This window comes from Manduca sexta, chromosome 9 (assembly GCF_014839805.1).
Source record: "Manduca sexta isolate Smith_Timp_Sample1 chromosome 9, JHU_Msex_v1.0, whole genome shotgun sequence".
NCBI lineage: Eukaryota > Metazoa > Arthropoda > Insecta > Lepidoptera > Sphingidae > Manduca > Manduca sexta.
In genome coordinates this window covers 2,873,116-2,888,047 of record NC_051123.1, presented here as the reverse complement: position 1 = coordinate 2,888,047, position 14,932 = coordinate 2,873,116, and positions in this window count along the sequence as shown.

The window sequence follows — 14,932 nt, the reverse complement described above, 5'->3', positions numbered from 1 at the left end:
AATTTGTATTGAATAGAATCGGCCCATTGTCTAATTCAATTAGTTATTGCCCAGAATTTATACAAGGTTTTGGACTCTGCTATTTTTTCAATTGAAGGTGCTCATGGTCTTATCCGTAAGGTTGCAAGCGAGTGCGTTAAGGTGAGGTAAGGCGTTCAATATGTTTTCTATAGTACCACGATTGCTTTGTAGGTTCAAGTTTAGTAGCAATGGTACTGTTTAAGGACAGTTGAGACTTCTTGCCTAGTCACCCAATTGTATAAAAAAGTTACGTTAAAACAGATGAAGGAACGAGCAAAAAATAAAATGTTTGGTTATTTTCCTATCCCTACCGACATAACTATTCATAGCCCCGAGAGAATTAGGCAAAGTCAGTCAAAACCTCCAATGAGAGCGACGAATAATCCGCCAAGTTATAATGAGCTGTTGCGGGTATCTTCGCGTGGGTATTCACAAGTTTCGCAATCGGTCGGGTTATACGGAGGGTTCGGATTTATTGGAACACATTTATCAACTTTTATTAGAGGGGGGAATGGTAGGTTATTAGTTATTGGTAAAACTTCGGTTTAGTACCAAGCTAGTGAGCGGTTTTAGATTTGTTTCTCGGGTAATGCGATTACTAAATAGTTAGTTTTTTTCGAAGATATGTGATGTCGAATTTCTCATATTTCCATATTTTTTTGTTGTCAATCGCTCCATTAGCGAGCGCAGTGAAATATCAAACAATACTTTGTAATTCGAGGTGTTGGATGCTGTTTCTACTGTTTATGGGCGTATCGTATCGCTTACCATCAGGCGAACAGCAAGCTCGTCTCGTCATTCGAGGCAATAAAAAAAATGCGACATAAACGGTCATATCTTCTGATCGCGTTGACTTAAAAGGTTGATTTGTTCACAGCTGAAAGAGACCGACCCGAGCGTATGATATAAATTTAACTTGATATCTCCACGCCTTCGCGAGAAAAAGGGTCGATACAGATAGTCGGTTGGACGAACAGATGAACAACAAAGTGATGCTTTAAGGGTTTGCTTTAAGGCTCGGACCCTAACAAAATTTATACCAGTGCCTGTCAAAGACTGGTGTCACCTTTTTTTTAATTTTATAAATGTAAAAGTATTAAAATTATTTAAAAACAAATATATATAAAACTCATATAAACAAGTGATAAATTTAAAAAGTTACGCTAGCTCCCCAAGCGCCTACGAAATAGTTGTTACTAACTAGTGTCATTGCTATTACAATGTGACAGGCGCTGCGCGTTTGTTAAAACTTTGTTCAGCCATAATACCACAGAATGTCCAAATTATTTTTGCGACATGGGAGTAATTTCAAATTGAATTTGGAGAACTTTTAATTGTCATTTGTCATATGTTTACAGCAGCGCCTACGATTTGCAAATGTGGTGGTTATGTCAAATAATGACATACAAATGTAAATCTATACTATGACTGACGAGGGATGATTTTATTGATTACCCCTCGGCAGTCGACAAATTATGCCGGCCTTTTGAAACCGAAAATATACAAGCGACCCCAGAACGCGACACACGTGGACCAATACGGCGGGTTTTAAAACTTTGTAGGTACAGTGGCCGCTATCCGAGCGGATATAAAATATATCCTACCACCAGTTAAATTTGACCTTCCACCCTTACCTATGTTACGCTCAGTGGTCATGACCCCCATCTAAATTCGCCATAGCAGACGCCGCCTCGGTCGTAACTCGTAAGTCGTGATTGCAAACATAGGTTTTATTAGGTAATTGGCGAAGCCTCGGGTTTGCTATTAAATCGGAAAATATGTCTAGACATGTTTTTTTTAGATCAAGCCTAAATATTATTTGGAGAACATAAAATGATCGAATCAAAACCAAGTATTAAAACTAATCAAACACAAATTATTATCCTTTAAGTTCCTACGTGACGATATTTAATAGATTCTAAGAGGCTTTTGCAATCGTATGGGTATTTAAAAATGTATTTATTACCTATTTTGGGAGTATATCAATAAACTGCTATAAACAATAATAAAAACCTATTATTTCTCTGTATCACGCAACTGACTTGCATGCAAGCGGCGACAGCCTAGTTGGTTGTGGAACGGACTGCCGAGACGAATGTCCGCAGGTTCAAATCCCAAAGGCACACACATCAGACTTTTTAAAAAAAAAAAATGTGTATTCTTTGTAAATTATCGCTTGCTTTAACGGTGAAGGAAAACATTCTGAGGAAACCTGCGTACCTGAGAAGTTCTCTATAGGAATTCCGAGGGTTTGTGAAGTATACTAATCCGCACTAAGCCAGCGTGGTGGACTAAGGCCTAATCCCTCTCAGTAGTAGAGGAGGCCCGTGCCCAGCAGTGGGACTGTATACATACATATAATACAGGGCTGATATTATTATATATGCAACTGACTTTGAAACGAGCATCACTAGAGTTTCTTGACTATCCTTCTCTGGTGAGAACTGCTTTCTGAATTATTGGATATGTATGGAATATAAATAATGTATAACATTTTACAGGTTCAAATAACATCGAAAACTATTTTTCGGATTTTATTACGGCGGATAGTTCGTCCCGTGACCATGAAGGCTGCAAAGTCTTCGAAACGTCGGGAGAAAATATAAAAAACCAAGATAAAATTTAAAAAATAGTTTTATTTCTATGTCTACCATTCGCGTAAACATAAAAAATTATTGGGTTCTGATAAATTATTTAATTTCGTTTATTTCCTTTTTTTTATTTCTGGTGACCAAACCAGCTCCACATTTATATTTTTTTTCATGGATTATTATTTTTTACAGTGGTCATTTTGGCAAATTGTTGTTGTCGCCTATTTACTTAGGTATTAATTACCTTTGATTCAAGCTCCAATATTGTTATAATATAGATAATGTGCAGAATGCTGCGAATTTTAAACACCTTTTGTGCAATGTATATGATGCTTATGTTTTTTAATATATTTTTTTATTTTATTCGGTTGATATTTTTTGGTTCAGTTATAAAAGCCATTTGCATCTTATTATAGACTTTATTTTACCCTTTAGCGAAAAATATTTTTGCAGTACATAACTTTCTTGTAATCTGGTGGAAAAACCGATATGCGACAACCAGTAAATCAGAAAAACAACGCTATTTCTCACAACTTCTATTACAAATAACGGACTGAAGACCTATTTCAACAAAAATTGCCTATCTTGTAGTCGAATTGTACGATTTGTTATTTTACTTAGTAAATCTAATTTTTTGTAAAACGTACCAATTTGTAAAACAATAAATTATGTCTTGGCTTTTTTTTTTGCTTTGAATGACGAGACGAGCTTGCCATTCGCCTGATGGTAAGCGATACGACTGCCCATAAACAGTAGAACCCACATCCAACACTTTGAATTACAAAGTATTGTTCGTTATTCCACTGCGCTCGCCATCCTGAGACATGAAGTGTTAAGTTTTATTATGTCCAGTTACACTGGCTACAATGTTCTTCAAACCGGAACACAATAGTGACTACACACTGCTAGATGGCGGCAGAAATAGATATTGCGGTGGTAACTACCCAGGCGGGCTCTCACATATGAGAGACCTACCACCAGTAAGACTCTTTGTTAGAACAGAAAAAATACGCACGAAGTGACCTTGCAATGGCGGCAACTGAACGCAAAAATCCTCTTTTTTGTAACCTGGGCAGTTTTTAAATGGCGTAAATTTAGTTTTTCTGATAATAAATATAATCAGAAATACAATTTTAATGAATTTTCAGAATCAATCCAATATTCCCAGAGATGCAAACAAAAAAAAATAATCTAAGTATATAGCGGACGTTCTGAGTATTGGATATAAAGAAATAAATACAACCGGACATTTCCTCGAAGTCTGATTAATACATCCGTGGAATTTATAAGCAAAGCCGTTTATTATTTTTACTAGCTTTTGCGGCTTTGTACACATTGATCTCAAATAAAAATAAATATAATATCAGTCCTGTATTATATACTGTCCTACTTTTGGGCACAGGCCTCCTTTACTACTGAGAGGGATCCAGTAAGCCTTAGATTAAGTAAGCCATAGTCCACCACGTTGGCCTAGTGCGGATTAGTAGACTTCACACACTCTCAAAATTCCTATAGAAAAATGCTCAGGTATGCAGGTTTCCTTACGATGTTTTCCTTCACTGTTATAGCAAGCGATAATTCAAAGAGATAATTCACTTGGAATTCAATTTGTGACAAATGTAAAAGTGCTTCGGCGACAGTTGTATAGCGTATGACGGTCGTACTAAATGCTGAGGACTCGGGACAGATCTTTAGGTCGGGTAAGGTGCTATTACTATTTTTATTTATTAGCCTGAATATGGTGAATTATTGCACGTTATAGTTATAGGTTCTTCGTCTGGTATAAAAGGCATGTGTGTGTAAAAAAACACGCTATTTCGACTGATCACGTCCTAAAATTCGTCTAAGGTTCCCATTCTAAAGGTCGTTTAAATTTCCAACCCGTCTAAGAGGCTCATTCTTATGAGTAGTCCAAAGTCAGCCATAAGATCCCAGCTGAAAACCAGCGCTACATTCTATCGAATACTGCTGATCTTAGATTATTTTTTGGTAATATTGTACACAACAGTAACAAAAGTTATTTCCTTCTTATTTTATTCTTGTTTTAAATATTTCTTGTTTGTTCTGTGTACACCTCACGAATGTAAAAGATGTCTTTCTTTGATATTTGGGGAGATTTTTTGTAATCATATATGTCTATAACATAACTAGAGCCTTACGACTGAGGTACCAAAGTCTTGTCTTTTAAAAGAAACACATTAGCTTGAATTAAATAAACTGATATTCGCTATATTATATGTACAATATAGCGTGCAAGCCAAGACACTTACCTAAATGTAGATTGAAGTAGAGAGTGTTTCTTTAAGTCTTCAAATATTTGTATGTACGAGTGCTTTTAGTTTAATAGTTATGTCTTGGACAGCAAAGTGACTATACTGGGGCTGGTAAGTGCAATATAGGCTACACATCTTCTGCCTTTACCCCACTCTAATGTGGGGTTTACACAACATACTTTCGCAATGTTGCAGAACTCTTACGGCTTAGTTTTTGGGACTCATCGCTTAAACCCATCCTCTAGAAGACTTACTACGCTCAAAATAAAGTATAATAATACCAGCCCTGTATTATATACTGTCCTACTGTTGGGCACAGGCCTCCTCTGCTACTGAGAGGGATTAGGCCTTAGTTCACCACGCTGGCCTAGTGCGGATTGGTAGACTTCACATAGTCAAAATTCCTATAGAGAAATTCTCAGGTATGCAGGTTCCCTCACGATGTTTTCCTTCACCGGTAAAGCAAGCGATAATTCACAAAGAATACACACATAATATTTTAGAAAATTCAAAGATTTGTGCTCTTAGAATTTGAACTTGCTGACATTCGTCTCGACAGTCCGTTCCACAACCAACTAGGCTCCGCTCAAAATATAAATAAATTCAGGTGCGCTTTAAGTTTCCAGATCATAACTAACGATAGTCCTATAGAATCCTCATACAAGGCATCCAAAGGCATCCCTGGTGCGATAACACTTATCAGCCGCAACACCTATCAGGCGAGGGGGCCGTAAACTGTTCCGTTGCCATAACAACGGGTGGCGCGCGCATCCAGTCTCCCTAGAACCTCCGTACCGTCCGGTCGCGTGTCCTCGCCGCCATGTAAACAATACATATTCGCCACATATTACATATTCTGACATTACATATTCGCAGCGTGCCAGTGTTGTGCAGTGGGTGACTAATGGCTCAGGATTTGCGCAGCGGCGGCACAGTAAGTTTATCTAGTGTTCAATTCTGTTGCGCCTAAATTGTACCGATGGGTTAGTGGCTGGGCATGTTCGATGCTCAGGGGCGGCAATTTGTTTTGAATCAACAGCGGATTTTGAATCGAAGAGCTAAGGAACTGAAATAAGTTTAGTGATACAACGTATTCCATCACGTTTTGAGGAATGTAAACATAATATGTACCTGATCAACAATATGTCAAATTTGGCATCCTTAGGCAATCATATTGTTATTCCATGGTTTACCCATCCGTATGTTTAACATAAATACCACAGATATAAGGGCAAAATTAACAGATACTATAAAAGATTTGTATAATCCAGATTTAGCATCACTGTTTATATCACTCGATATTTGTTTATAAACCAAAATAGATCTGCTTGAGACGAACCAGACTACGTAAGAATTTTTCTTACTACCTGAAACCAAATAACACTTACAAAAGTCTTTTGTATGCGAAATACATCTTTAGAAGTAAGTAATTAGATATATATTTATTTATATCGCCAAAAAATGTTGCCTTCCAATATTGCATCAGGCATTGCGCAGACGTATCAGCAACTGTAAGCTTCATACTAGTTTAGTGATTCTCGGCAACAACTTGACAGTCTGCGCAGCGCCTTAATGGACAGATCAGCGATCTACCTCATTGTGTCACTTATATATAACATATAGCCATCGTTAGTCCCTTTATGTTATTATGTGTCTGATGTAAATACATAAAATAATTGAATTGATACGTGTACTGCCGTCATTCGAAATTCGACGCTAATTAGGCCCCGCGGGTCACGGAATATTTATTTTATGTAAGGGCGAATGAAATATGTTGTACCTACGTAAGCACACGCTTTTATGCTCACGGAGTAGGCGTATAGGCGATATAAAATATATCTTACCACCAGCGAACGAAGATGTTGTATGAGAAAGCAGTAACTATCGCTGCAATATTTATTTCTACCGTCAAGTAATATACAAGCACTGTTGTATTTCGGTTCGAAGCCGGTCAAGCACATCGACTGCCTGGCTAAAGATCTTATCCAGCACCAGAGCTACTTACCATACTCTACACTGAATATAAGTCAAGTTCCTTGTAGTTAACATATATGCCAAGAATCAGAATTAATGAAATGAGAATGGTCGCTATCACGGATCAAATTTATCGGATGTTTTCTGTTAATAATCAACCTTTTTCAGGGTGTTAATGCTGGGTAAATTGCTTTCGAAAAACCCATACAATGTTTTTCAACAGGAAAAGAATCCAAGACTTCCCGATTTACAACCCATATACTGCCAATAGACTAAGTGATAACTCATTCTTTAAAGTTATTCGTGCTGTCAAAACTGTGTCATCAGCACTCATCAATCAATACAAAGAATTCCAAAGATTGTCTAATGGTCCTCACCCGCGCGAATTCGGGCGAAAATCGCTTGGCAAACGCGGAAGATTCCCGTTTTAGAATTTCATCCCCCGTTTTAGGTGTGGTGCATTGTCTTTGAAATTGTAATTTTATGTTCAATCTGGTTTTTGATTGGTTTCTTTTGGAATTCTAGAGAGAGGTGGAATAGACTAAATTTTTCCGGTAAAGGCTTACCTTATGTATGCTATTGAATGTGATTTTTATAAGGCACAGCAATCTGACCCCACTATACCTGATGGTAAACGGAGGGAGACCAGAAAGAGTGTCAACTGACGAGAGGTCAGTTTCCGTAGCCACTCGACTCGATTATGTCCACCTGTTCGAATGAAGACTCTAAAAGATGGTACTAAAGAAATTATAAAACAAGAAATTCAAAAGGGAAGGAAGTCTGGGTCTCTGAAAATTAACTTTTGAGAAACTTTGAGCTAATACATTCATGCTGAAGATAAAAATGTCTTCAGGGTGATTATCACTTGAAAAATAAGGCTATAGAATATTTTATGTACAGGCACAGCAAATAACATCACTGCATCTAATGGTAACTGGAATGGGGTCTAGATAGTGTATCGGCTGACGAGAAACGTTTATCCCTCGCCAGTCGAAAAAATTATGCTGGCCTGGAACCGAATGTATACCTAGTCTTGCCATAAATATTGTAATAAAGAAAAAAGAAAATTGTTAACTGCAAATAACATTTATTACTTTTACAGTGTGTCAGTTTAATACATAAATATAAAACAATTAAAAATATAAAAAGCTTATTCGAAGTGGTCTCCATTGGCTGCAATACAGTCCTTTAAACGATGAGGCCAGTTATCAATAGAAGCACGCACTCTTTCCATGGGAAAATTCTTCACTGCCAATCGTATAGATTGTTTTAGGGACTCCAAATTATCATGGCGTTTAGAGCAAGCTGTACTCTCTAAAACTGACCACAAATCATAATCCAGCGGATTAAGATCGGGACTAGACGACGGCCAGTCTTCAGCTCTGATGAAGTCCGAAACGTTCGATTCCAACCAAGACTGCGTGGACCGAGCTTTATGACCCGGCGCCGAGTCTTGCTGGAAGGACCATACTTGGTTATTGAACATGGTGATGTTAAGGGGCTTAACTACCTTCTCAAGAATGGTATCTTGATACACTTGTGCCGATGTTTTGATACCTTTTTCACAAAAATATGGCTCAGTCACTCCTTCATAGCTAACACCCCACCAAACCATCACTGAAGTCGGATAATGTCCACGTTGCACTCTGTCGACTAATTGGGAAGCTTCCTTAGAGCTTTGAGCATAAATACGGTCATTTTGTTTGTTAAAATGTTGCTCAATTGTAAAAATTTTCTCATCCGTAAACAAAATTTTTCTGTGACCTCCCTTTGCGTACCGCTTCAGTAGTTGTTTCGATTTTACCACCCTATTCTTCTTTAAATTATCAGTTAAGAAATGGCCAGTGCGTCTCTTATAGGCTGCAAGTCCTAAGTCATCTTTTAAAATACGCGACATGGTTCTAGGTGCTATCTTCATTTCCCGAGATAAAATCTTTTGCTTTCGGACAGGATTTCTTCGAATTCTTTCCCTTACTGCTTTGACCACCTTTTTCGTACGAACACTACGTGGACGGCCAGATCTTTTTCTGTCACAAACAGAGGAGGTCTCATTGTACCTATTAATAGCCCGGTACACAAACATTTTACTAATACCAAGTGTATGGAGAGTTTTAAAAATTGCATTTGGCTCCATACCTACTTTGTGTAATGCTATCACAGCGATTCGGTTCTCTTTATCACCCCACACCATTTTAATATCGCAAAATATTTTACAATGTATTGGCGCCAAAATGAGAAAACACAATGAACAATCGTATAAAAATGACAGATTCGAAATTCAAATGTAATATTTTTTTATAATTAAGTGTAACAGTATTTATGGCCAGACTAAGTATAGGCTGATCCAGGAAGGCGATACATTTACGTGGGCCACTATGGCGGGTTTTACAACTCGTGTACAGTAGCCGCTGTTCGAGCGGATACAAATATTTTACCACGAGGAACCAATACTATTTTTTAGTTTACTAAATTTAGATACAACATGCTTGAAGATATTTTTATTAATTCCCAAGTTTATCTGCGTTTGGTTACAGATAAATTTTTAAAAGGTTCTATGGCTGAGAAAATGGCAACAAAGCTGAAAGTCTTAGCATAGCCAGCTTGCAACAACGAATATTTTCTATATTTTATCTTAAGGTTTTGGTAGTTCAATACACGTAAAAGTTAAAAGGTATTTTCTAATTTAAACGACCTATGAATTATAAACATCGTTATGCCAAAGGAACTGTAGGCGTTGCCGTTTAATTAAGAAATGGGATATTAAAATGTATTTTAAGTTAGGTACTAACCACTATTTTGTCACCAACGGGAAATAATTTGAGTTACACAAAAGTCTTCTAAGCACATTTGGAGTCAAAATAAAGGGTTCGGAAGCGTACCTTATTGCACCGAACTGGTCCATCACCTCGAGTAAACCAGTCCCGCCAAGCTGGTCCAATTTAGCATCCTGGGGAGTAATCCTTGCTGATGAAAGCAAACCCAATGTCAAGGCAAAGGTATGAATATGAGATCTTGAGTTCAATTGCCGGGTCTCGTACTGCGATAATGGATTTATTGGCTCAGTATTCGGCTGAAATTTTGAATTGTGTCCGATAGTGGAAACAGCTCGCCCTTATCACATTATAGGACACCAACACATGGCGAGGAATGGGCAACTTTACTTTTCTTTTTTTACGGGCTCAGCCTAGTGTCCCACTGGAGCTGATGGTAAGTGGAGTGGAGTCCAATAGAAGTTCGATTGATGAGGGATGATTACTCTTCAGTAATCAACACAATTTTTACGTCTATATTTCCTTAAATACCAACAAACCCACCTACTACGCTCTTCCATAGCTGGCTAAATGTAGGTGAGTGTCATTTCTATCTACCCTAATAAATAACTAATAATAAAGATACATTAAAGCTTCCTGAATAAATAGACTTAGTATTCCTATATCGACAGAAATATGGGATAGGCTCGGGTCAAGGTCGGCTCAACCCAAATAGAACCGTAATAGGTAAAACATTTGCTATTTTATTGCTTGTTGAATTAATTTTTTTGGGGAAGCTTTGGCTGTCGTTGGATAAGTTTTTTTAAACGTACACGATACAGCGGAATGTAATAGGCTAGCTGAAGGTTGAACCTATGGCTTTAAAGGGAATAGGAATATATTAACCCGGCGAGCGTGTGGTGAAAAAATGTAACAAGGAGTATGAGGCAGGGTATGACATACCCCTTAAAAAAATTGGCTATAAAACTTGTTTCTGAAGAAGTATTATACTATTTATTTTTTGGTATAATAAGACAATACCATCATAACGCATAAAACAATGGAAATAAAACAATCGCGCCATTTTAACAATTTTATTTTTTTACCTCGATGGAAATAAGTCACTTTGAATTTCAAACAAACACTTTCAGTCTCTTAAAAACTAAAAGGAACTAAAGTAAAACCAGTTTTATGATCAAAAAACTTAATCGTATGATAGAATATGAAATAATTTTGCTTTATAAACTAAAAAAAATCACAAAAAAATTTAGGAACATCTTAGGAACTGGAGATAAAATCTGTGCAGTTTTTGCAAAAAAACGTTGCATGCTCCACACTAATAGCCTTTCCTCAGCTTGTTCATGAGTATTTTGTCTTATGATTATTTTTGTTAGGGTAATCTCTACATCTAATAAAATGACCAGGAACATTTTGAGTCGATGAAAGTGATTCGTTGATCTGGGAAGAAATTCTCTGACGTATATAAATCGGAACATATATTTTTTGTCATTTCACATCTTCAGGTGTTCGTAAACTAAAGCCAAGCCTAAGTTACGGATGAAATCGGTACATTTAGTGTCTTTGCCCTAATTTTCACGAAACATAGGACCCCTGGGGGTCCGTGGGCCCCTCTCAGGGGATCCGCAAGTAAAATAAAAGTTAAAAGAAAAACTATAAAGTGCACGCTTTTGCACTCTTGTATATCTAAAAAATAAATACAGAAGTAAACTCACCGTAGTTGTTTTTTTCTATTTTCAACATCCATTTTCTATTAAAATCTACAATTAAACAAAGAAAATAAGTTAAAATAGCAGAAAAAGCAATTTTAGTTTTTGTCACACCAGCTATGAGGCGGGGTATCATGTACCCGAACTCAGTTTGCAAGCGTGTAATTCGAATGCAGGTTGCCGCGACACTGTGATCACGCCACTATTACCTTCCGCAACCCTGTAACTCCAGCTACTCAAAGAGACTATAAGTTTGAAAGTCAGGCGCAAAAAATATACGCCAGTAATTAACATGGGGGGTATGACATACCCCGCCACACGCTCGCCGGGTTAAATGTCTCAGGGTGATGACTGCGTTTTAATAATACTAGGGGTATAGTGCTCGATATTCCGCCGTCGAATTTTATATATTTGTATCACATATATTATCTTACTAATATTATAAAAGAGAAATGTTTGTATGTTCGTTAGAAGTAAATGCAGGAACAGCTGAACGAACCCAGATGAAATTTTAATAGACCATGCCCTGGATTAACACATAGGCTACTTTTTATCCCAGCAATTTGTTCCCGTAGGAAATAATTAAACTTATTTTTAATTTTCCAATTTGGACCAATTAGTATAAGACATTGCTAGGTAGATAAAATTTGGTATTACTACTTTATTTATATGCACCTTCGCCAAAGATATCTTCTCACATATAAAATGAATTCATCATCATTATCATCAGCCCGTTGCAGTCCACTGATAGACATAGGCCTCTCCCAAGGTATGCCACAGAGCCCGGTCTACTGCTTATGCATCCAATCTCTGCCGGCCCTCTTGTGTAAGTGGTCCTGCCATCTGGCTACAGGGCGTCCCACGCTACGTTAGCCAAGACGCGGTCTCCGCTCCACGCTTACTCCAGCGGTTATCTGTTCTGCGACATATGTGGCCAGACCATTGCCACTCCACTAATTTTCAGAGCTCTGTTGGTCACCTCGGTTCTCTGACCAATCACTTTTTCCGAATTTTGAGCTACATAAATTCCGAGCATAGCTAAAGAAGTATGCTCGGGTTATCCATAGCACGTTGATTATGAATAAACCCCACAGTCGGTGTCTACATCTCGGCTGCATACGTCATTACCGGGAGGACGCACTGGTTGAACTCTTTTGTTTTTAGCCAATATGTGACATTGTGTAGAGCACACGACATAACATGACTACGAGCTATCCATATTTCATTGTAAGATACTAACAATTTATCGCAGCAATTTATTGCTCAAAAACATCCAAATGAGTTTACACTTACAATTGACACGATAAAGATCACATGTGGGAGATAACTTTTGTATATTTCCTTACCAATACAAATCCTGCTTTGTACAAAGACATTTAAACTTCAAGTAGCTTCAAGGTGCTAACCTTATCAATTTGGTTGTAGCAACCATTTAGTTATCATCATTTTCCTATGACTTAAAGAACGTTTAATATAAAAAATAACACACATTCTTACAAATGAGTATTTAAAGCAAATATTTTCTTCAAAGTGAATGAGTTAGAAGCCGCCCTGGATATTATAAATACAAGACAAAGCAAATTCCCGACGTATAGCGACTTCCTCTTATCTCTTTAATAACTTTTTATTTTATAACGTTTGCTCGCAGCTGCGACCGTGTGTTCGCAGAACAAAAATAAATTAATAAATATATCTAAGTTTGCTCAGGGAAAGTGACTTATAAAGCACTGCGCAGACATTTTTTATTTGTTACTAGAAACAAGATGGCTACCTGTTAATCGTTGTGACACATTTACTATGAATCGATAGTAGCATTTACTAATTATGAATTAATATTTTATTACACTTATTAACTTGTTACTAGTTAATAATTATTGATTAGTTTACGGTAACTTCAACTAAAAATATTATTCGTAATTGTGGCGATTATGATCAAGCGAGCTACTAACTCGTCTCGTCGAGTAGAAAAAAAATTTGTATTTTTTAAATCAAAGTAAAAAACTCACATTATTCGAGTTAGATTCGTCTCGTCTTTTAATAAAAGCAACCATTAAAATTATAAAAGATAAATCCAATAACTGAATTTTACATAATAGGCTTATGAAATATCTAGTAAAGTAACTAAGTACCCATTAGGTTAGTGAATTTTAAAAGTAACAAATAGTTTAAGCCTTTAATGTTCTAAAGGCTTTGGAATTTTCAAACAAGTAAGTCGGAGGCTCAATGGACCCGTCCCTTTTCTCCCTTTTTAAGGCATCGCGCAGACGTCATCTTTTTGCTGAAAAACACTACACAACTATGAAACTGACGTCACTTTAGCGACGTCACTATCCCACTGGCTGGTGGTAGGATATATTTTATATCCGCTCGTAGAGAGACCACCGTACACAAGGTGTTGAACCCCGCCATAGTGGCCCACGTAAGTGTGTCGCGTTCCGGGATCAGCCTGTGTATATCCGGGTCCAACAGGCCGGCATAATTGTGATTGTCGAGGGATAATCAGCTCTCGTTAGTCGATATTCTATTAGACCCCACCCTCTCCACTTAACATCAGATGTAGTGGGGTCACTTAGTCGTGCAATTGTATAAAAAGAAATCAGCAATAGTAAATGTCAACAAGTCCCTATTATATGGGAGTTAACATAGCTGGCGAAATTGGTGTTACACCTCTACCCACACCTGAAAAGGGAAAAAAGGTTTCATACTAAGTATATAATATGTATGTACTTACATTTGTTACCACCATTTTACGCTCTAGAGTTTTAATTTAAAAGGTAGCTATTATTCTACATTTATACAAATATAAGCTCAAGAGTTTGTTTCTTTGAATGTGCTAATTTCAAGCTACTAAACCGATTTTAATTTTTTTACTAATAGCACTACTACTACTAATACATTACTCCTGAGTAATGAACTCGCAGGAGTTTGCTAGATATGGGCCGCTTCCAATACATCGATCTGAAAATTTTTGGGGCGGCCCATTTTCAATGGTGGACGTCCTGCGGCTGATGATGATGACTCCTAGTAAGTGCTGCAGACTACTTTATATCCCAAGAAAGTAATTATCCCGGAAAAACTTATGAACGTGGAACTGCAATCAGTACAAAGTCCAATCAAAACAACAAGCGTCAGGTGTCTCCCAATTACACGCATTCGATCAGTCAATATCTGTCCTATTCCGTTCATGCAGATATTCTATTTCGGGCATGCTATCCGAATACCAAGATTGTACACAGGCGAAAGCAAACATAACAAACGCAACGGACTAATTATCAGTGCACTGTAGAGGATATCTTGAGCCTTCTTGCAGGGGCAGCAATATATACTGAGAAGAGCCAGGTTTCTCTTCTAATAAATGGCAATTTTTTGGGTGAGATTTTTAATATAATTTTCCCATCATTGGATCTTATTGCTTAATCTTACTTTTACTAATATTACAAATGTGACAATTTGGGAAAATATTTGGATGTCTGTTAGAATTAATGCAGAAACAACTAGAAGGATTTGGATGTATTCTGACAGACACAGACTACGTCCCGTATACATAGGCTACTTTTTATCCCGTTAATTAGATACGAAAAAAAAAATTAACAGGT